The 26,210-nt window shown below is 32.5% G+C and overlaps 1 pseudogene; it reads right to left on the reverse strand.

Annotated features, from left to right (window-relative positions):
• Window positions 1-14,276: 14,276 nt before the first annotated feature.
• LOC123890439 lies at window positions 14,277-19,417 on the reverse strand (annotated as a pseudogene).
• Window positions 19,418-26,210: the final 6,793 nt, after the last annotated feature.

Raw genomic sequence — 26,210 nt, forward strand, 5'->3', positions numbered from 1 at the left:
ATCAAGACTGTCTGATCAATCAGACAGCCCAGATCATCCTGATCAATTAGATTCCAGCGCCTGCGCCACACTGGATTACAACCTGGAGAGAGAAAAATTTGCTTTTTAAAAGTAGGACACGTGTCACACAATGGTTGGCTGGGCGTGATTTTTGTTCATTTAATACTTTGAACTCAATTATTTCGTTGTAAATTAATTTTTTATTTTTTTATTTTTATACCAAAATTCATAATTTTTTTTTGTCTACAAATAGAGACTTGGTTCGTTTGATTTGGACACCGAAAAAAAAACGCAATTTTTCACTACCTTAATCTCATTTTTTGTATACTAAATACGTTACTTGTGTGTTGTAATTTAACACGCACCACTCAACCAACTCACTGAAACCATTATACCAGGAAAATAGTAGATAACATTCTGGAAGTTTTGGTATATTTTATGAAATTTTTGGAGACCTGAAACTATTTTTAGTTAATTAAATGAGATAAAACGGTAATTAAAAACTAATGTTTGCTTCTGAAACCATTTTACTGGTAGAATGGTTGCACATAGTTATATTCTGAAACCATTTTACTGGTAGAATGGTTTCAATGAGTAATTTATTAATTGTGTTTGCTTCTGAAACCATTTATCTGGTACAATGGTTTCAGAGAGTTGTAATCTGAAACCATTTTGCTGGTAGAATGGTTTCAGTAAGTTGATTATTAGTTATTTGCTTCTGAAACTATTTAGCTTGTAGAATGGTTGCACATAGTTGTATTCTGAAACCATTTTACTGGTAGAATGGTTTCAGTGAGTAATTTATTAATTGTGTTTGCTTCTGAAACCATTTATCTGGTACAATGGTTTCAGAGAGTTGTAATCTGAAACCATTTTGCTGGTAGAATGGTTTCAGTGAGTTGATGTAAGGTAGTGAAAAATGAGATTAAGGTAGTGAAAAATTAGGTTTTTTTTTCTGTGTCCAAATCAAACGAACCAAGTCTCTATTTGTAGAGAAAAAAAAATTATGAATTTTGGTATAAAAAAAATAAATAAAAAATTAATTTACAACGAAATAATTGAGTTCAAAATATTAAATGGAAAAAAATCACGCCCAGCCAATCAGACAGCGACACGTGTCCTGCTTTTAAAAAGTAGATTCTTCTCTCCAGGGTGTAATCCAGTGTGGTGCACGCGATGGAATCTGATGGATTCGGATGATCTGGGCTGTCTGATTGATCAGACAGTCTTGATGAGATCAGATCTTGGCTGTCTGATGGAAATCAACAGCCTGTAACCATGGTCCTGCGGTACGCGCGCGACACTGGATCCGCGTCCATTGATGGTATTTTGGTTAATTAATTAAAAAGAATGGGTATTTTGGTCCAACTGAAAAGGTGCACCTTGCTAACTTAGACCCAACTGGGTCTAAGTTAGCAGCCCCCATATATATATAAATGCTAAATAGTGTCCCCGAGGCACTCTTTAAGCCCTTAAATAGTAAGTTTTTTTAAATTGTAGTGTTTAACTTTTTGAATAAAAAATTTCTTTAAATAGAATACCTAAAGAGTGGCCGGGGCACTCGTTAGCAAGACCCTATATATATATATATATATATATATATATATATATATATATATATATATATATATATATATATATATATATATATATATATATATATATATATATATACTCAAATGACATAAATACGACAAATGACATATATATGTGCAGAATAGGACAAATGACATAAATAAATGACAAATTTATTTTCCAAGCAACAGTATGTGGGCCACACACTTGAAGCTGACATGGCATGGCCGGTTGAAATCTACCGTAGCCAAAAACCACACATTCTTTGTGACATATGGATTAACAAACCACCAAAAAAAGATTACTTCCTTGTTTCTAATTATAAGCAATCTTTCAAACATAAAATTTATTTTTAAATATAAGACTCATTTCAATTCCCTAGACACATTTATTATTACTTTTTCAAACATAACTCTACTTTGCATTAGAATATGAAAAATCAACTACAAAAGTCTATCTCCGTTACAAAATGTAAGTCACTTTGGGAAAAAAATTGTACCAAAATGTAAGTCATTTTAAAATATCAATGTATAATTATTGTTGATCTTCCTAAATTATCCTATTTATTCTCTTTTTCAATATTTTGTTCTAGCTTCCCCATACCATGCCCTTATGCATATCAATGAGATAGTAATAAGAAGATACTATTAAGTCTTTTTCTTTTACAAAATTTTAAATGTTATGTGAAGGGTAAAAGAGGAAAACATTATAATTTTTTACAACATTCACAAAAATTAGTAATTCCTTAATATGCGTAAAAATGTTAAAGTGACTTACATTTTAGAACGGAGTGGGTACATCATTTCACCACGGACAATTTAATAATTATAATATTCAAAAAGTACATATTTATTATACTACAAACTTTTTTTAATATTTGTGAAAAATTTTAATGAGAACTTTTGATAAGGGACGGAGAGTAAAAAAGTTTTTCGGAACTTTAACAAATTAGAAGATAATGCATTGGAATATTTATTGAAACTTTTTTCACTTTGTATTGCAAACCCCTCTTTTACATTTAAAATCGGAAAACTTTAACGTACGGGAATATGTGTTGAGGCCTTGAGGGGTGAAGTCAGCCTATTATGGAAAAGGTGAAAAATATTGAAAAAATTAAATGTAAAAAAAATAAATGATACAAGGGATAAAATCGAAAAATCATATGATTTGTAGGTGTTAAAGGTTAAATGTAAGGGTGTGGAAAGCAAATTTTTCTGGTAACAAAGGGTTGTCCACCTTGTGCGTACTAGGCATGGCAATGAGATTTTGCCAAACCCATAAAGTTCGGATTTTCCAAACCCGTCCTAATTTTTAACGAGCTCATGCACATATAGTGCGATGTCCCTACCAACTAAGCTAAGCTCACGGGAACAACTCTTTTTAAACAAAGAATATAAATAGAAAAAACAACTTTATTTAATACTCAACTTAAAAATAAAAACAAACATATGAATATAATCAAAGACTTTGTTTATGCATTAATTAGATATAAGCGGAGCGGATTCGAGGACGGGTTCGGAGTGAGTATCGATGTCCCCATTACTCGCCCCACCCCCGTCTTTTAAAATCGGGGAAAACTCAAACCCGAACCCAAACTCAGTCAACTTGATTTTTTCCCATCAAATTGGGGCGGGACGGACGGGGGTACCTACAGATATGAGTTATATTGTCATGCCTACTTGTGTGTTGTTGTGTCTCTTACATAGATTTCTCTCATTGACTAAAGAAGGTTGGCTAGTAGTACTTGTCATGAAAAAATTAAAAACCACAAGAAATATTACTTGGGGTATATTTATTGGTTTTTTCTAATTAACCCTCACATAAATTGAGAGTAGGTGCCCTATGATGATGTGGCACCAATGAAATTCATCCATATTTATTTAAGTCAAACATAATTAATTTTTTACCACAAAGTAATTTAGACTACTTTTATTTTCATTTAATTATATTTTATGTATTATATTCTATGAATTTATATTTTGGACCTAATTGCTTCTAATTTGTTTGTTTCTTCTTCAAATTGTTTTACGTCTCAAACAACTTTCTTCTCCGCGTAAAAAAAAAAAAAAAAAAAACTTTCTTCTTATCATCAATTTTTTTTCTTCTTCTTAAAGCTTTCAATCTCTGCCGCAACTTCCACCACCGTCATGTTAGCATTCTACGGCTCCTCCACTTTTGTATTATCCAATGTCAATCTTTACTGCATCCTTCGCTACCGATCTACCGGATTTCTTCAAGATTCTAAAACTTGTGATTTTCAATTTCTTAGATGTTATGTTTTTTAGCGTATTTTTTCCTTATTTTTTCCTGTTATGTCATAGAATGTGATTCCTATTCATCGTCATTTTGTTTTTGTTTTCTTTGGTTGTCCATATCGGGAAAAAATTGAAAACAAAATAGTTTAGAGACAACAAAATGAAATTAGGAGAATGTAATCAAGAAAATTGATCCACTTGATTGGCCACTGAGTTAAGAAGAATTTGATTTATGATTGTTGACTAATAAGGAATATGATTCAATATTTATTACCATATTATTGAAAATTCAAAACTCAAATGAATCGAATTAATTGCACCAAGTAATGGGTTACAATGAGTAAAGCGTCAAATACCCCATTGAAATTTTAAAATTCGTCAAATACCCCCATGAAATTTGGAAATAGGCAAATACCCCAACCAAATTGTCCACTGGCATGGACTCTGACTGGTAGTGCAAGGGCGCAATTTGATTGACTTTTTAAAATTTTAGGGGGGTATTTGCCTATTTCCAAATTTCACGACACTTGGAACTTGTTTAGGGTTTAGGGTTTAACTATTGATCACAAGTAAAAATATAAATAGTTCATCTGAACTAAAAGAAAGGTCGGATCATTGTCGCAAACCTAAACCTAATTACTTAACCTAATTTTTTTCCCCTCTTTTTTTTAAGATCGACATCATGTCAACCAACCTTAATCTATGCAATGATTTAAAGAGATTGAAAAAATAAATACTATATACTCCCTCTGTTTCAAATTACTTGTCGTTTTAGAAAAAAATAATTAAGAAAGTGTATTTTTTCACTTAATTTCCTATTATACCCTTATTTTAATTCACCAATAAGCTTATTTTGTTTTTTTCCACGCACTTTATCTTTCCAATAAATTTAATATGTTATGTACCAATTTTTTTTAAAAACAAACTTTTTTTTTAAAACTTAAATAAACAAACTTTAATTTTCCAAATATATAAATCTTTTACGGTTTCAACTACTCCTAAATATTTGGAATTTACATGAGTGACTTAGATAGCTAACAATTTTTTTTCTCTAAAAGGACAAGTAATTTGAAACGGAGGGGTATTTACACCGGAATAGCATGAATTATTTGAGATATTAGTTTTTTTTCCTTTGTTGTTTTTGTTCTCTTATTATTTTTATTTAAACTAACATTGATATATATTTATTTTTTCGAGCCTATAACATTGATTTTTTTTTTTTACTAATAACATTGATAATTTAGAATCAATATATAACGTTTAGAAACAAGCATTCAATGATCAAATTAATTCTAATTATATTTACATAGTCTAAAATATCATTAAAGAAAACTAGTAACATAAAATATAATTAATTGAAAATAAAAGTAGTCAAAATTACTTTATGGTAAAAAATTAATTATGTTTGACTTAAATACACATGAATGAATTTCATTGGTGCCACATTAGCATAGGGTAACTACCCTCAATTTATGTGAGGGTAGAGAAGTAGTCACCTTATTTATTTATGCGTCGAGCAAAATTAATTTTGAATGAATTAAGGGCTCATTTGGTGCACATGATAAGAGATAGGATAGGATAACTGTATCATATTCTGTCTCAATCCAGTGTTTGGTGACACAGCAGGATATGATAAGTTAATCCTGAAGCTTATCCTATCCTGTTTCTCTAGTTATAATCCTTATCCTGAATTTGAGCTGGGTTACCAGCAGGATAGGATAAGAAACAAATCGTTGATTTATTCTATAAAATATATTTTAAAATAAAAAACTGAAAATTAATAAAATATAAATAATAAAATAATTTGATAGTAAATTAATAATAAAATAATTAATTTTTAAATATATACGTGATTTTTCTCACAAGGGTAATTTTGTAATTTATATAATCTAAAAGATCAAAATTCTCCTAAAATTACAATATTTTAAAGTAAAATAATTATTAAAAAATTGAAAAATAGGAATATTAATTTAAATTTAATAACAACTTAAATATAATTCTTTTACAATGGTAGTTTTATTATTTACATATGAGATATATCATATATTTATTTAGCTTATCTAACATGTATAATTGAGTTAATTATTTGATCATGATTCATATAAAAAACTTAATTTGTTTATTTTCCTCATGATTTGTATTTAAAATTTAAAGTTATTTGATTACTTATTTATATTTTTATTTATAAAATTCAAAGTATTACAATATAATTTTTAAAAAATAACAATTGTTTTACAAGGGTAATTTTGTCATTTAAATATGTTATGTATCTTATCATATTGGTATGAATAAGTATGTATTAAAAATATGATAATAGTTATCATGTTTGTTATCCTGTGTGCACCAAACACATGATATAATAGTTATCATGTTTGTTATCCTGTGTGCACCAAACACAGGATATGATAACTGAGGATAACTATTATCCTGCTGATATCCTATCCTATCACTATCCTGTTGTATATCCTATCTTGTCACTATCTTATCCTGCACACCAAACGAGCCCTAAATGTATAAAATTGATTCGAAAAAAAAAAGGTGAAAAGTAATGTAATATATGTTTAGATGCATAATACATTCATATAAAAGTGGGTTAAATAATAAATTTTAGTGTAAAAATCAATTCTAAAATTAGAAGCTACGATCTTGAGCTTTGAATTGAATCAATTATGGAAGTAAAAATAATTTTACTCATTGGAATCAAACTTGTCAAAATTAACTTTACTCCTCCAAAAATAAAACTAAGGAGGGTGTATTGGATTGAGATTTCAAAGGATTTTAAAAGACTTTTTTGTGGAAAAAGAATCTTGTGGTATTCAATCAAGACTTTTATAAAATATAAACAAATCTTGTGGTATTCAATTAAGACAATTAAGATTTTTTTTTCAGGGCAACGAAATCAGTGGGTATTCAATTGAGATTTCTTATGACTTTTAAAATGTCTCTAGGTATTCAAAAGTTTACCGATTTTGATGGATTTTTTTGTGAAATGGATTTTGAGAGACTTTTTTGTTGAGAATATAAATACTTTTGTCATCCAACAATCCCACTCAAACCCTCAAGACTTTTCTTTTCTTCCATAGACTTTTTTCTGCAAGCAAAATTGGAGTTCACCTTCTTTCTTTTACAACCTCCTATATTTTTCAATCATCTTGTTGAATGACTATTATATATCACTCCAGTTTAAAATCGTTCATCGTATACATCCATACGCAAGAATAAACAACCAAACTATATGGTTCATTTCAATCTATGCCTGTGGAAAATTTCTGTAACATAATTTGCAACTTTTTGCAACCAAAAGAATAAAAGATTCTTAAGATAATTTGATACAAATTTCTCATAAAAAAGAAAAGTCTTTGTTGTTTTTTTTCATTGTATATTGATTCGTTGATTCTGGTATATTGCAGTTTCTGATAATTCGATACAACCTTCTTTTTGCAATTTCATCATCGTTGCTTTTTTTTTTTATGATTCATAGTTTTTTTTTCCTTTTTTGTTTTGTTTGATTCATTGATTTTTTTAAGGAATAATTCATTTTCATTGATTATTAATTATTGATTGATTCATTATTTAGAAGAAATTTGTATCGAATTTATTGAGTCATTAAAATCTTAAAAGTCTATATAGTACCTCGAAATCTCAAAAGTCTGTGTTATAAAATCTCACGAATTCTTGTGTTAAGAATCTTGATTGTAAAAGTCTTTCAAAAAAGTCTCACAAAATCAATACAATATCACAAAGTCTTTTAAAATCCTCAAGATTTTTTTTGTCAAAATAGTCTTTTGAAATCTCAATTCAATACACCCCCCTAAACATTCATTCACGCAACCCTTGATCAAGAAATGTGCACGACAACCACTAGGTTGGACAAGACTTGATATTTAAATTCAAAATAGTTAATATATATACATGAGGGTTGCTAATTTACATCCACGTAAAAATATTAAGGTGTGAATTAACAATGCACACCTTTTTCATTTAGACCAAAATATCATTCTTCCACTATTCTAAGTATGTTTAAAATAAAGGATAATTTTGTAGTTTTATAAAAACACTATAAAACAGTTTTCTTCTTCCTTAAAATTTTCAAACTGTTTTTTCCAATATTGCATGGTTTCTCTGTTTTTTTTTAACCAGTTTCTAACCAATATTGTCAAGCTTGTTTTCTTTTTTATAGTCCTTATATATGTGAATTTTAAAAAAAATCTGAAACATGTATAAAAAAAACTGGAGTATAAAAAAAACAAAATTATAGTTCACGATTTTAATTAAGTCATGAATTTGAGTATATATATATATATATATATATATATATATATATATATATATATATATATATATATATATATATATATATATATTCAGGTTTTCTTTTTGGCACATGAGTTTTCATGTTTATAACCAGAAATAGCATAGGCTTAAATAAAATTAAAAAAATTGACGCAAGACTTAAATAAAAATAGAAAATATATTGTTTGTACTTTTTTTATTTCCTAGGTTGTCATGTTTTTTTTATAAGCAATATTGAATTATAAAGGAGTGCAAGGGATACTCAAACCCTTACGATTCAAGTCAATAGATTAAACGCTTTGTAAACATACAATAGGATTACTATACCAATCCGCAAAAGAAAAAGTGGACTTGCGACCGACTCTGCCACTAAACCAAATCCACGAAATTGCCGTGATATTATCAATCAGTATAGATACATCAGCCACCTCTCCTCGAAATATGATATTGTTCCTCAATCTCCATATGCACCAGTTAGTAGTTAACCAAATCAAATGTCGAACACGATGTCCCTTAACAAGGTCACCACACTTAAAAAAGTGATTCAGCCCTTCCTCACCTATGGTTATACTACATCCTAGGTTGTCATGTGTTTATTTGGGTTGTATATATTTGTAAATTAGCAAGTGAGTGCACATCATTTAATAAATTTTACCTAACTAACTCCTAATTTCTTAGTGTTAAATAAGAGAGAGAGAGAGAGAGAGAGAGAGAGAGAGAGAGAAGAGAAAGAGAGAGAGAGAGAGAGAGAGAGAGAAGAGAGAGAGAGTAAATTCAAAAAAACTTCTTGATTAGAATGAAAGCATACACTGGCCAAAATTGTTGGGTAATCAATGATCCATGTTGTATTCAATAGTAAAGCTTGCCTTATATAGGCTTACAAAGTTGGGCCAAGCCCAATCAATCTAGGCCCAAAAGAGCTTCCTAACATACCCTCCCTTAAGCTGATCATTACAAACTTGATCAACTTAAACCTTCTAAAACCAAATTCAAACATTACAATTAAAACTGAACAAAGAAAAACGCAGTGCAAAGAACTAAGTAACAAAGTTGCAGTCAACAGCTTGTAGGCTTGACACAAGTTGCAGGCACAGGTTGCAGGCGCGCCTATGAGCACAAGCAGTGCAACAGTAAGCAAAGCACACGAACCCAGCTGCAAGCCAACACAGTCAAGCAAAACAAGCAATTCCATCAAAAACAAGCAATTTCAGCTACAATACAGCTGCAAACCAACACAACCAACACATACAGGCCACACCAATCCTTAATTCAATTTTGAAAATTCACACATTCCAATTCCCTCCCTTAATTTGCAAAAGCTATCAAGCTTGAGGGGCTTGGTCATGATATATCTGCCAGCTGCTCTTGTGACCTGCAAAACTTCAATTCAATCACTCCATCTCTGCTTAGATCCCTCAGAAAGTGGAACCTCACATCAATGTGCTTGCTCCTTCCATGCATAATGGGGTTTTCAGACAACTTGATAGTGGAACTATTATCACAGTTAACAGTAATGCTGCCAACTTGCTCAATGTGCAAGTGATCCAAAACATTTTTTAACCACAAACATTGACAAGCACATGAGGCTGCAGCAACATACTCAGCCTCAGTTGTTGATAGAGTAACAATAGGTTGCTTTTTTGAGGACCAGCAAATTGCACTATCCCCTAATGTAAACACATAACTTGAGGTGCTTTTCCTGTCATCATAATCTCCAGCATAATCTGAATCACTCCAACCTTACAGAGTTAATCCAATGCTGCTCTTACATCTGTACAAAATACCAAACTTCATTGTTCCTTTCAAGTACCTCATTATTCTTTTCACCACTGCAACATGCATTTCAGTTGGTCTTTCCATGTATCTAGCAGCCAAACACACAGCAAAAGTCATATCTGGTCTAGTGGCTAGTAGATACATTAAGCATCCAATCATCTGCTTGTATGTAGTAGCATCAGTAGCTTTCCCATTTTCATCCTTCACTAGCTTGCATCCAGTGACAATTGGGCTACATACCTTGTTGCAGTCCATCATTCCAAACCTTTTCAGAATTTCAGCACTATACTTATGCTGATATATGAAGATTCCTTGTTCACTCTGACTTACTTCAACTCCTAAGAAATACTTCATTTTCCCAAGGTCTGTCATTGCAAATTTCTCTTTCATTGATGTTTTGAATTCATCCATCATCAAAGCATCATTACCATTGTAGATAAGATCATCCACATATATGCTAACTATCAAAATCTTCTGATTACTGCCTTGCTTGACAAACAAGGTAGCTTCATGAGTGCATTTCTCAAACTTTTCTGTCATGAAGTGAGATTCTATCTTGCTATACCAAGCTCTGGGAGCTTGCTTTAAACCATACAGGGCCTTTTTAAGCTTGTACACTTCATCACTCTTTCCTCTCTGATATCCCAGTGGCTGCATCACATACACATCCTCCATTAGCTCACCATGAAGGAAAGCACTCTTGACATCAAGTTGCAGCACATGCCATTTTTCATAAGCAGCTAAGCAAAGAATTGTTCTTATAGTATCCCATCTAGCAACAGGTGCATATACTTCACCATAATCAACACCATATTTTTATGAATATCCCTTTGCAACTAGTCTGGCTTTGTACTTCTCTACTTTGCCATTTTCATTAAACTTGGTTTTGAATATCCACTTAACACCTATTGCTTTTGCTCCCTGAGGAAGGGTGGTCAATTCCCAAGTATCATTTGATTCAATTGAGCTGATTTCTGATTCCATTGCTTCTCTCCAAACTTTTAATTTTGCTGCATCTTCATAGGTTTCTGGATCCTCACTTGTGCTGAACATTGCTATTGCAAGGTTTTGTAGTTGATCAATGTTGTCCAGCTCTTCTGTTCTGGTCACATAATCACTGAGATATCCTGGAGGTCTTCTTTGCATGGGTGAAAGTGATTCATCACTGGTATTTTCTAAGTCCATGTCACTGTCAAGATTTCCATTGACATTTTCATTGTCAATGTCAGCCTCATCATGATTAACACCTTCATTGCCTGCTGCAATATCATCATTATCATCATCATTATCACTTCCATACTGAATGTTCTTTGAACTTTCAGCCTTTTTATCCCAGTTCCAACTTTTATTTTCTTCAAACACCACATCCCTACTGACAATGATCTTCCTTTCTTTTGGATTATAGAGCTTGTAGGCCTTGGACTCTTCACTAACACCAAGATGAATACATCTGATGCTTTTCTTGTCCAGCTTCTTTCTCTGAGCATCTGGAATGTGCACATGAGCCACACACCCAAATATTCTGAAGTACTTCACTGATGGTTTGTGTCCACTCCATGCTTCTTCTGGTGTGATGTTTTTCACAGCAAAAGTAGGACACCTGTTCATGACATGAGTGGCCCAATTGACTGCTTCTGGCCAGAATCTTTTAGGCACTTCTCTGCAAGATAACATACTTCTCACCATATTTAATAGTGTTCTATTTTTCCTTTCTGAGACTCCATTTTGTTGTGGAGTATAAGCAGCTGTCAATTGTCTCGTTATACCCTGAGAACTACAGAAATCATTGAACATAGCAGATGTGAATTCACCACCCCTATCAGTTCTAAGACACTTAATCAAGCATCCAGATTCCTTTTCAACTAGGGATTTAAACCTTTTAAACAGTTCAAATGCAGAAGATTTTTCTTGCATAAAGTAAGTCCAAGTTTTTCTAGTAAGATCATCAGTGAAAGTGATAAAATACCTGTTCCCTCCATTGGACTTAGGGTTTAAGGGACCACAGATATCTGAATGCACAAGTTCTAATTTCTCAGAAGCCCTCCAATTTGCCTGCTTTGGAATACTATCTCTGTGTTGCTTCCCTGACAAGCAATCACCACACTTCTCTTCACTATCCTTCAATTCAGGCAAGCCTCTAACCATCTTCTTTCCAGTCAATACTTTCAACCCTCTAAGGCTGAGATGTGCATATCTTTTGTGCCATAGATCAGTTTCTTCCTCTTTTGTTATTTGCAGACAATTTGGAATTATCACAGGTGCATAGATGATGTAGATTCTATTTGCAGTCATAGCAGTGCTAATGATCAATCCCTTCTCTTCATGAAACAATTGACACATATTGTTTTTAAAGATAATAGTGATACTCTTCTGCTGTAATTGCCCTATACTAAGCAGATTATTGCTTAAGCCAGGAAAATAATACACATCAGTAATCACTATTATTTTTCCTTCCATATCCAATTTCACATTACCTTTGCCCATTACAGCCATCTTTGAATCATTCCCAAGCTTCACGAATTCTCTGAAGCTTTCATCAAATTCAAACAGCCAATCTTTGTTGCCAACCATATGATTGTTGCAGCCACTATCAAGATACCAAGCCACATGCTTGCAGTCAGTATTCATACCAGAAAAAGCCATTAGCAACATTTCTTCTTTGCTACCAAACTCAGCATAGTTTGCATTTGTATCCCAATCAGGGCATTCATTCTTGTAGTGTCCCAATTTGTGACACTTGAAGCATTCTACATGTTCTTTACTATGGCTTCCTCTCCCTCTCCCTCTTGAGGAAGAACCACGACCTCTTCCTCTACCAGCATTGGATACCTTGAGAGCTTGCTCCTCTCCAACTGTGACACCATAACTCTTCTTGCCTTTCATAAGTTTCTCATGAACAAGGAGACTGCTTTGTAACTCATCTATGGACATAGTAGTTACATCATTGGATTCAGTGATTGAGCACACTACATAGTTGAATTTCTCAGTCATTGATCTGAGAATCTTTTCAACAACTATCACTTGCTCCATTCTTTCACCATGTGCAGTCATGTTATTTGCAATCTTGAGAGTTCTTGCAAAGAATTCAGTGACAGATTCAGTTTCTTCCATCTCAAGAATCTCAAATTCACGTCTTAGGGATTGCAATTGCGCACGTTTCACCTTGTTTGAACCTTGATACTTGCGTCTCATTGCATCCCAAATGTTCTTTGCAGTGTCACGTTCCAATATGGTTTCCAAAATTGTTCGATCAATAGATTGGAAAAGATAGTTCTTTACCTTCAAATCCATAAGCTTGCTTGCATCTGCAAGCCGTTGTTGTTCCGCCGTCGCATTCACCGGAGCTGCAAGAACTCCATGTTCAATCATTGTCCAGTATTCCTTCGATCGGAGAAGATTCTCCATAAGCATAGCCCAATGTTCATAATAACCATCGAACTTTGGGATGGATGGTTGAGCAAAATTGGAGTTTTCTGTCATTGTGATTCAAAGTGGATGGAAGGAATGAGCTGAATGATGATGAATGCGAGCAGAAAGACGAAGAAAACGGTCAGCAACCACCGTAACTTCCTAAACAAACCACCGTAACTGTCACCGGAAAACTGCAGTTTTCTTGAAAAATCAGTTAGCGCACGCGCAAAAAAAAGGAGGTCTTCGATCAAGGCTTAGCTGATACCACTTGTTGGGTAATCAATGATCCATGTTGTATTCAATAGTAAAGCTTGCCTTATATAGGCTTACAAAGTTGGGCCAAGCCCAATCAATCTAGGCCCAAAAGAGCTTCCTAACAAAAATATATATTATGAATAAGTCAAGGGCCGAACCCTTCATGGGCTGGGTAGGGCCGGGCCGGGCTATAGCCCGCCCCAGAATTTTTATTTTTTTCGTAGGTATACTATTTAGCGGCGGTTTGTTACTTTGCAGTTTGCGGGGGTTTCAAACCAGACGATCCATAATTTTTTAACAGGTTTTCAGTTTGTGGGGGTTTCAAATCCCCGCTATTTGGACGACCCAAAATTCTGTATTATATATTAATAATTCAAATATCCTTCTTAATTTATTTTTTTATGCATCCCTTCTAATGTTTTATTGTTTAATAATTTATAGATGTTTTAAAATGTGTAATTTATTTTGTCGAAGTATTCAAGTATATTTTTTTGGAGAAAAAAGTACTCAAATTTTTATTTAAAATAGAGTTTGTGTATAAAAATTCATGTACTAATTAAAAAGTACCAAGTTTACACATGAATTGACATAAAATATATTTCATAATATATTTTTAAAATTTATTTATTTCAAATGGTAATGGTCCACCTTTGACTATTTTTGAGATATCCATATTAGACACATCCTCAATATAATATATATTTTTTTTAATTAACAATGCATAACAGTGCGATGTAGAAGCCATGTAGAACTGGCTAAGAGCTGCAGTCACATTTTATCTAAATCCAAAATAAGCAATAACATCAAGAACTAGAGAAGTGGAAATACCTGAGTAGCATCATATATTGTGTTGAAGCTTATAAAGTGCTCAGTAACGTTTTCCATGCGATATTTGCGCACCATTGTCCTCTCCAATAGTTTCCCTGTGAGCCGATCATCAAAATATATATATCAGAATTAATTAAAATATATGTGTAGAGCACAAGAGAAACTCCTTGCCCCAATTCCTAAAAAGATAAAAGCTAACCAATCTCTTTGGTCTCTCCCTTGAGCATTGTTGTCAGATTTGCAATGCCAAGTTTTATCAGATCACCGTCTGGATCAAAGCCCTTAGAAAGGGCAAATTTAAATTTCTGTACAAGAAAAATAAAATAATCACGACATTGAAGGGTTTTGGAAGCAAGATTGTTTACAGGACAAGACGAAAGTCGTACCTCAAAAAATGCCTCTCTGGTTGAGCTGGATCCATTAAGTTCACCTCCATGAATACAGTGGCAAACATATTCAGCCTGGATATGTTTATCAATTAAGCAAAAATTACAACAAAATTTTTCAAGTCAAGGCATTCACCGAACATAAAATTGACTACTAACAAACGGCAATAGTTAATATGCATAAGCCTTTTCTTATGTATGGTGCATAAGTCATTCACAGCCATCAGATGATTTTACACATGTAATAATCATAACTAAAGAACTTTATATTTTTGCTTGCTCAATTTCGGCCACATTTTACATGCGATTCGATCACCGATTTCGAAAATTAATACCGGAAGCATTCATAAAATCGAACGACGATCAAAACGGTATAAAGAACGTCGAGTTTCGTTGATTATTGAGGGAGAACGAACCGGGTCGACGAACCGGGTCGTCGTGACCCGTTTCTACAGAAAATGTGTGAGGAAGATGATGAACAGTGACGCGCGTCCACACCCACTCTCACTGGCGGCGCGTGGGGGCGCGTGCGGTGCCAAGGAGACTCCAATTTTTTTTACATAAAAATAGTAAATAATTTTCTAAGAATTTTGGGACCAGTTTGGTATTTTTCTGAGACCTGGAACTATTTTTAGTTAATTAAATGAGGTAAATATGCTTTTATAAATATAAGATATTAATAAAATTTTCCCAAAATTTTATTTAGGGTATTTTGAATTATTTGGAACGGTTGGGGATACCTCACTCTCTTTGGTTTTATATCGTCTTAAAAATTTAAATTTATTGCACAATTTTTATTAAGGGTTAAATATGTTTTTGGAGAACAACTCTTTGAAACCATTCCACAGCAAAAATGGTTTCATACCGTTATACACTGAAACCATTAGTCTAGTTAAATGGTTTCATGGCGTTATACAACAAAACCATTATTATAGTTAAATGGTTTTATATGAGCATTAGTGTCAAGATGTTATACACTGAAACCATTAGTCTTGTTAATTGGTTTCAAGATGTTATACACTGAAACCATTTGTCTAGTTAAATGGTTTGATACTGTTATACACTGAAACCATTATTATAGTTAAATGGTTTTATATGAGCATTAGTGCCAAGATGTTATACATTGAAACCATTAATCCTTTTAATTGGTTTCAAGATGTTATACACTGAAACCATTTGTCTAGTTAAATGGTTTCATACTGTTATACACTGAAACTATTATTCTAGTTAAATGGTTTCATAGCGTTATACACTGAAACCATTAGTCTTGTTATTTAGTTTCAAGATGTTATACACTGAAACCATTAGTCTAGTTAAATGGTTTCATAGCGTTATACACTGAAACCATTATTTTAGTTAAATGGTTTCATATGGGCATTAGTGTCAAGATGTTATACATTGAAACCATTGTTATTAAGTAAAACATCACATAACCATTTTACAAAACCATGCTACATAAAGCAAAAAATCATATAAAGCAATTAGGGTTAGTTTAGTTGAAAAATTTTTGGATAGTATGCATGAGATATTGGATTCGATCATTTCTTTATTGTAAAGAAAAATCGATATATATATATATATATATATATATATATATATATATATATATATATATATATATATATATATATATATATATATATATGTAATTAATGTATGAAATTTTATTTATATTGTGATTATGATTGATAAAACTTAAAATTAAATTGTATGTTTGACAAGTATGCTTTATATATACATGAACCATTTGTTATTATGTTGGGCTTCGAGGGGGTGTATGACGAAAATTAATTAAAAATGGATTTTTATAATATATACTTCAAAGGAACAAAAGTTATTATTTAATTGGAAACGGGGGGCGCGCTAGAAATTTGCGGGGGTGCGCTAGAAGTTTGGAGGAGGGAAAAAAATTGGGGGCGCGCTAGAAATCTAGGGGAGGAAAAAAAATTGGGGGCTCACAAGAAATCTAGGAGAAAAAGGAAAAAAAAATTGGGGGGTGCGCTAAGCAAAACGGGGGGACGCAAGTAATGGGGTAGTATATGGGGGGCGCGCGAGTAATGGATTGCCTAATTTTGGGCTTGGGCTGACCTTTTGTTGACTTTTGGTGTAGGAAGCAAATATGGTGGGTGTAGGAAGCAAGTTTATGCATGGTGCATAAGTTTGGGCTTATGCACCATAACCACACCCCTAACAAACCTCTGCCATATTTTTCACAATTATTTACCATGATTTATCGAGGTATAATCTCCTTTTTTGTGTTTTTCGACAACATTCCATACCTTAAAACAAGCCAATGAAGAACTAATCTCAATATCTATTTGCGCATATATCAATATATGAACTGAATAGATGCAAACCGGATAAACAGAAAGCTACCCTTACATATAGATACCTTTGAAACCCATGGGCAAGTTATAACAACAATTTGAACATTTTTCTCGCTCAAAGTCAACAACCCATCCACTACGGCTCCAAGCAGGCAATATGACTACATCACCTTTGTTTTTTTTTGAAGAAGCTAAATTAGCTCATCCAAATTGGCGCTAGAGAGAATCGAACCTCAGACCTCAAGAGGAGCACACTTCCAGGTCCCAAGCCAATACCAATGCACCAACCCAATTGTTGACAACCTCAAATTGTTTCTTTCATTCTCCAATAGGAATGTTCTGCACTTCCATCTCCTCCAGCCGCTGCATCAATCATTTATCAAGCTCAACAATCAACACAAACAACTAGTTAAGTAAAAAGATAGCATGTGCAAGGCAGTGATCAAGTTCAGAACACGCATAAATTTTACCAACTTCATCAACTGTTTGATATAACTTATCAGTTGAAAAAATTGAGAGATCCTTGAAGGTGATAGGAAATGTATATACCTTATTAACAGTTGGGCTGTGGATGATTTCATTGGTAGTCCAAATTTTGTCATCAGGAAACTGTTTTCTGGCCTCATAAGCAATTTGAACAGCCCTCTCAACCCCCCAACAAAAGCCAAAGGCTTTTGGCTTCAGCTAGCATCATAGTAACATTACCCCATTTATACTCATACCCATTTTCCTTCAAAGTCTTAATAATATCACCTTAAATTACAGAAAAAGGTAAACACAAAATCGCTACAAACACACACAAAAAGTGAACAAAGTCCCAATAAAAACCATTAGTGGTGGATATGTGAGGGCATATCAAATAGATCCGAAGATTTTAGATGAACAATTACAGAGACATCTTAGTAGAGCATGCACCATGGAGAAGAAGAATAAGGAGAAAGAACACTTAAAGAACAACATACCATAATGGTCACATTGTCAACTTTTAACAAAGACGTGGCGCTTTAACATTTATTAGCTAACGGCGGATGCAACTCCAAAACAAGTTTGACAGGAAATCAATAATATTCATCTCTTCAGTTATTTGGTTGACAAAAGACGATCTAATTCTTGACCAACTGCGGAAGATGGTCAGACAGAAACAGTTTCCTTTGTACCAATTTTCTCGGTCATACATGAAAATGGAAACAAGGAATAAGTGTCAGATATCCCTGTAATTTGTTCAAGCAGGCATCAATGTTGAGCGGTTAGATAAGATTAGTACCTACCTATCAATTAGCATTATCAACAAAGTTCAAACTTTCAAACAAAATAGAAAATCAAATACTATTGTGTTAAACAGAATATCATATATTCTAAACAGCAGAGAAAGATAACAATAACAAATAAACACATATGAGAAACAAGAACATTCATCTCGTTTCAACAATATAAAATAAATTGAAATTTATTTCCAATCGAATATACTTCTAGATTAGCCCCGTATCCCATGAATAGTTGATAAAAATTCACAAATTCATTTCTTGTCCAAAACAATTTTAGTATAATAATTGCTTTTAAAATCAGTTCTCATCGTTCAAAAGAAATCACCAACAAAGTCAAAATCATTGTGTTAAATAAACGGCACAAAATCATCAATAAATTAGAATCTACTCGTGAAACTGAAGCTACCAATTTCTCACTATATAATAAACAACCAAAAGATTAACCGAAAACAATAAATCCTAATATCCTAAGGAAAGAAAATACAATTGAAAGAAGAATAGCTAAGAATTGAAATTGAAAACCCATATGAGAAATATTCAAAAACAATTGAAAACTTGAAAAGAAAATAGAATCCAGAAAAATCCAAGAAGTTGGAAGAAGATACCTACATATTATGAGAGGGAATCATCAGGTTGGTTCATACAATGAAGGCAATGTGGTGGCAAGAGCAAGAACAGAGTCAAAATCATTGTGATAAATAAACTACACAAAATTATTCATAAATTAAAATCTACTTGTGAAATTGAAGCTACAGTTATTGCTCTTAGAAATTGTGTTCTAAAAGCCTGAAAATCAAGTCATGGTAAAAATTGAAGTTAGATAAATTCTGTAATATCCTACAATTAGGACTTAGGATTTGACAACATATGAAAAAAAAATTCAGAACAAAAAAATCACCTTGCATTAGATCAAGCTGATTAGAAGAGCAATTGTTTATATCTAGCTTGCAGCTAAGCCAGTGCCCATGAGGATCAGCAACACCTGGTGCCAAAATGTTCTTAATCTGAATCAAAGAAGCATCACAAGGATCAGGGGGAAAAACCATGTTGTATATCTCATGTTATTAAGAGCTAACATCAAAATCATCAATTACTAATTTATATTGGGCAACAAAATAATCTAACCTGTCATGTGTCATATGTCGAGTTTACAAAGAATATTGGTGTGGTAATTTTTGATACAACATATTGAGGGAAAAATCAGTGCAGCATAGTTCAGAAGTCGGAAGTATTAGCAACACCAAAAATGAAATTGCAATGATAAGAAAATAAAACTACAGTTCACAAACTTACCAGCCTTGGACTGAGTCTTGAAGTGCATGATCAAGCCAAAAAAACAGAAAATTAGAACAAGAATAGTCCATATGAATTATTACATAGTCTCATGCTTGCATACCATATGGTCAAAGCCACTACAAAAGTCTTAGCATTACGTAGATTTTCAGTCATCATCATGGGTAGTTTGTCATACAAAACCTCCAAATCGTAAGAGATCTAGCCAACAAAACAACTCCAGTAGTACCATCACCAATTTCATAGTCCTGACTCCACGGCAAACTCCACCATCATCTTCGCAATCTGGTTAACAACAGCCATCTGTTCCAATAGCATTGTTCCATCATTTGCTTCACACAAACAACACATTCACATTTAATTGTATTGCATAAAAATCAATTATTTCGGCACGTGTGAAAAGATAGTATTGAGAGAAAAAATAATCTTCATTTTTAAGAATAGATACATTTTTGTCACCCACGTGTGAAAGAGGTGTGTTATATAAACACAAAAAAGTTGGAGAAAAATACAACACATCTTTTCTCCACCCACAGCACGGATATCGAGACGTGCAACAAATATTAAAAAAAGCAAAAAGTGTAATTTTGTTGTATTTTTGTTAAAAAATTGTGTTTAAATAACATTTTTCCGTGTGAAAAGATAGTATTGAGAGAAAAATAACATATAAATAGTGAAGAAAAGAGACTGTCATAAAAGAAACCGGCTTCGGTTAACAAATTAATTTGCAAGATCAAGAGCCAGATTTTCGAAATTCATATATATAATTTTATAATAAATAATGACACAAAGAAATCAATTCCAATAATTATAGCTCTTCCACTCTTATCCTATAAAACAAAATAAAAACATGAACTCTTGATAGATTCTAAACATACCTGATCTTAAATGTTGATCAGAACAGGTGGATGGCCAGCTAGCAGTCCGTTGAGCAGGTGGTTGACAGTGGGTCGAGCAGCTGATCCACAGAGGGGGTTGTACCTACAGGTGCTCCAATGTCAAAGTTAGAGAGGGAATGAGAGCAAGAGAGATACAAGAGAGAGAAAGTAATTGAGTGAATGAATAGTGTTCCCTAGCTCTCATGTATAGGAGAACTTATATAGCCCCCAGCTCTGGGCCAAAGATCCTCTTATTGGGTTGAACTTGCCAAGGCCCAATAAGATGGACTGCCATGATATCACTCTTAGATAGTGGGTAGGACATCCTATCTTGGAGAGGTGTCACGATGTTATGCTGACATGGATATGGTGGGGCAAGTCATGCTGGACTTAGAGGGTGTAATGCTGGACTAGTTCTAGTCTAGTCCAGAACAATAACCAAATCAATCGTGTTTCTATGTGGGGAATAAGTAAACAAATTAGTAACAGAAAAGGAGGAAAATAAACAAAAACCAAGCCTGAAATTGAAAGCACCATAAAACAACTAAAAGGGAAACTAAATTAATACATATACTTAAATAAACATATTCAACCAATATGAAAACGACAGTGAGCACTTGGTAATGCAACATTGTAGAAAATTATATATCCTACTTAACTTGAAGAAGACAGACTTAATTAGTCAACATTGTATCTTTGGTCTGTATATGTGCTCTTAGTCAACAATGCATGAAGGAGAGGTATCCCTGCAGAAACATAAACACAAATAAATTACACATAAACACTACATGTGCACTTCCACTATATTTACATATACACACTAAAAATTCTACTTCTTCTACTAAAAGCCTTAATACCTTATAAATCAAAGACAATTTCTCCACCATTTCTTTGTTCTCCCCCATTATCTCTATTTTTTATTTTATGCAAGATTATGAAACGGTACTCTTTGATCAATAAAAGCTGACTAATTTGCAACATAATATAGTATTTCGTTGACAGGAATATAATACAACATATAATACAAATATGTAGTTAAATTTCAGAGAATGCTACATGAGAATAGTTGATTAAGTAAAAAGGACGATCAAAGAACATAATTGAGGTCTTCTTAGTTTCTAAGTTTACAGTATGCCCGTGCAAAATAAAAAATACAATGATTAATTTTATGTATTATTATTGGGATATCTCTAATATAAGTCGAATCACACAATAAAATCTCCAGTAATATTAAACAACACAGACTAATTAAAAGGAAAACATTTTAGTGTAAGAGTAGAAGCATCGTTTTCGAATCAAACACCGTCAGTTTAAATAAAAATCAAGCCTGAAACAGAGGTAATGGAAACCTATATTACCTTATCAAAGACAAAGCATTCTTCAAATTCATTATTTTCACTTTTCTAAGATTACAATGCAATGTTGATTTTAGAAAATAAAAAATGGTAGGTTCTAAATTCTAATCAATGTAGTCTCACGGCAAGTGATCATAGAAAAGACAAAAGCTATACGTTCAAAATATAGTAGAAGTAGATCAAACATTGTAAACCAACAAAAACCAAAGTATTGTGATTTAAAAAGATTTAGATGAAAAACAAAAGAGGTAGAGATGATGATATGAAAATAGTTGAACTTTGAATATATCAAGAGTACTGCACAACATAATATGCAAACCAATTTGAGTTAGTGAGTTGTGCAGATTTTGGGTTCTCAATTTGAGAACAAAGCCATGGACAACAAAGTGAAAATTTACTGGAAAAAACTATTAGCATTACAAAAATTATAAGAGAGAGGCATTGCAACCCTGACACAGTGTTCTGAAACTTGTGATTGATAAACGAAACCACTTTTCTAGAAAAAATGAAAACAAAGTAAAGTTAGAAGATTGAAATGCAATAAAAATTATGTCAATTTTTCACACTGAAAATGGAAAAATAAAATAAAAATATAATGGGAATTAGATGATTCTCACCTGAAAATGTAGTATCTCAAATCACCACTTTCAAATCTCAAGTCACCCTCTCTCGATCCCTCTCTTCTTCTCAAAATTCCTTCAAATTGAAGTCTCGTCTTTCTAAATTTTCAGCAACCGAACTTTCAAGAAAATAAGAAGAAAATAGCAGTTGGAGAATTGGAGAAATAAAGGGAAGGAAACCGCTGCCAAGAGGTTAATATGTTACGCGAGCTGTTGTTTTGATTGGAGGGGTATGAAAGTATTTGAATTTTGATAAAAGGGTAAAGTTGGAAAAGAGAGCAGCATCTCCTGGGTAGTATATGGGGACAGACAAAAATAAAACCCAAAACACAGGGAAACTACAACTATGAACATCATAGTTACTATAGGCACATAAATATCTGGGAGTGTTATGGAGGATATTAAGTAAAAATGTATAGACTTTTTTTTTAGTACCAAGAAAATGAAATTGATACCTTGACATGCTTTTGAATGACTTCTTCTCCTTCTTTCTTGTTCCAGAACCTCTCTGTTTTGGCTTTTTATCCTTCCTCTGGATTAGCTCCCGCATTTCTTCTGTTCTTGAAGAGGAAGGCTTTCGCGAAGGATTAAATTTATTAGATTTCTTTTGAGGCTTCTTCAAAATCATGCCAGAGTCTAGTGCCCTCTTGGTGGTGGCCTTTCCTTCTTTTGCACGTCGATAAGCAAGATCAGCATGTGTCCAGCCTTTTCATTCCTATCTGTCCCCTCACCCTGCAATTTTATGCATTTCAATTTCAATGGAATAGAAGGGGAGGAATAACAAATACATCCCAACCTTAACCATATAAAGTTAACAGGTAATGAGGGCTTACTTTTGGTTTGTCATCTTGCTCATCATCTTCTAACATCTCTCTAGCTGCTTCCAACTTTTTGTGCTTCTTTCTATGCAAATTTTTCTGCATCAAAGATATTTCCATCAAATAAACAAAGAGTACATGCAACTTTATGTACATTTTTTTTTTGAAGAAGCCAAAATGATATATGCAACTTTATGTACATTTTATATGTAACAAAACACATTGATCTGTATGCACAACAAGATTGGGAAACACTTCTTACCTCTCGTTCCCGCTTCCTTTTTCCTTCAATTTTAGGTCTTCAGCTTGCTGGGTACTAACCACCTTATGAGAAGAGCAGTCTTCCCCTTATCCAAGGATGCCTGTTAACATTCATTTCATTTCTTATTAACACCAGGCAGCCAAAAAAAACCAGACGAGAAATCTAAAACAAAAATCAAGGAAATGCATAATAAATAGGCTCAAAGTGGGCAACTCAATAAAAAAAATACCTAAAAATGCCCCAACATTTTTTCGGCATGATGCAAATCAATTTTCGCTTTCACATGGTCACAAGACAGTTCTAGAATGTACCAAAATGGGAAACACACTCACGCAAAAAGAATGGGTTAAAAATTATACTTAACAAGTAATCCCCTTATAAAGACTCAAATTTCACATTTAGAAGTTGGTTCACAAAAAGATAGCCAACATAGCACATTATGCTAAATATTAGCTTTCAAAAGACAACCACATTATTAACATTGAACAAGTTTGTCAAAAAAAAATTTCAAGGGTCCCTCAAAGAAATGATCTCTATTTTTCAGCATAACTTAAATAAAAACAAGCCAGAAAATTCAATCAACTAGAACTAGCAGAAGTAAAGTGCCAAAATATATATCCTCTCCCACACTAGTTCAGAGCATGGTTTTTAATGTAAAATATTAAACTAGGCACAGTAGTAAATAAGTGAGAGAGAGAGAGAGAGAGTAAAAGTGACTTCTTTGTAATTCCCAACTACGAAATTGAATCGAACCGAATCAATGAACGAGAGAAGGGGTTAACGAAGATTACAAAGAGAAATTTAATATTTGTGGGCGATGAGATGTTCTTTCTTTCTTTCTTGAAATCTTTGAACGTAAATTGAAGGGAATTAACCCTAAACGAAAACAATGAAGAAGGGGAAAAGTAACCCCAGAGTCACACACGACACAAGACGGAGATCGAAGAAGGCAACGACGTCGTTTTAATCAACAAGTGCAAGAGCGAAAAAGGAAAGATGAGTTTGGTTAACAATTGGAAAATGAGCGAAGGGAATGGAATGGAATGGAAGAAGTTGTAGAGTGTGTATGGAAATTGAAGAGAATAGGGTTTTGTCGTGTGTGGTAGAGGAGAGAATAGAAAAAAGAATGCGTTTTTTGGATGTGTTTGTCTGAACTCTGAACTGGTGGAATGGTTCATTTTGTTTGGTAGTAGGCACCAGACAAACACATTACTGCCTTTGCCCTTTCTTTCTTTCTTTTCACTAGAAATAAAAAATAATGTTACTACTATTTATTTATTTATTTATTTAAATTACACCTAATATTAATACAGTAGTACCTAAAATTGCTTCATCAAACCAATCTTTAGTTGATTTATTGTTGGTGATTGACGCTAAACTCGGTAAGAATGATGGATCACGGTTTGATCCCACACAACTGTCATCGAAAGAAGACTGGAACCACTTGATATCAGAACGGATCCCTTTAAATTAGATAAAACTGGTGATGAAAGTAAAAAAAAAAATTGCTTCAACAAAAAAAAGAAAAACAAACTAAAATTGAATATCGATAAAAGTGAAAAGAATGGACTTCATAATAAATTTACAACATTTAGCTAATTAGCATAAAATTGTAAAATATTCACATTAAAAATATAAATCAAACATAATAAATTTTCCTTTCGTCCTAAATTATAACGGACAAAATTCACATTAAAAAAATAAAAACATTTTCCTTTCGTCCTAATTTGGTGTATGCTTTAATTTTTATTTTCTTTAAAATAAGTTTCATGGAAATATGTAAAAATATTTTTATTTGTTATAGATTATTTAAAAAATGAGAGAAGACAAAAACAGAAAAAATCTTGAAGAAACCGTAGAAATTATATCAAAACGCGCAAGGTGTGCTAAAAAACATCAAATACAAGTAACATAAAGGAGACAAAATTACATTGTTAGTCATTTAACTTAATTTCAGGTAACGATTTAGTCTTTTATCTTTTTTTCTCGTCGCTTTAGTGTTTTTTCAATGTATTTCAAATAACAATTTGATAATTTCATAAAATGTGCGAGAAAATTAGCATGTGGCAAAAGAAAATCTCTAAATCACAAGTCTCTCCATTACAAACCCATTCGAAAGTGAAACACTCCTTTAAAGTCAGGTTTTCCAAACTTCATTTAGGACCTATTTTGTTATAGATTTTTTTAAAATAGATTCTTATAGTGTTAGATAATTTTGTGTAAAAAATTTTTACAAAAAAACTTTTTATAAAAGGTTCAAATATTTGGTTTGAATAGTTATTCTTAAAATGTTATTTTTGGTATTTGATCATTTTATTGGAAAAAAAATAGGATATCAAAATTTCAAAAAATCACTTAATTTTGAAGTTATTTCAAATAGATTTTCATAAAAATCTTTTTTGAAATGTAATTTTTTTGACAAAATTATGATTTTAACTATATTTTTATCTTTAATAATGTGTGTTTATGTTATATGATGTTGAAATTAGTGTTTTAATTTAGAAAAAACGAATATAAAAAATTTGAAATATTTTGAAAAACAGTTTTAGAAAATCTATTTTCAAAAATATAAAAAAAAAAAAAAAAACAATATTTTTAAAGCGCAAAGAATCA

This window comes from Trifolium pratense, linkage group LG1 (assembly GCF_020283565.1).
Source record: "Trifolium pratense cultivar HEN17-A07 linkage group LG1, ARS_RC_1.1, whole genome shotgun sequence".
Taxonomy (NCBI): Eukaryota; Viridiplantae; Streptophyta; class Magnoliopsida; order Fabales; family Fabaceae; genus Trifolium; species Trifolium pratense.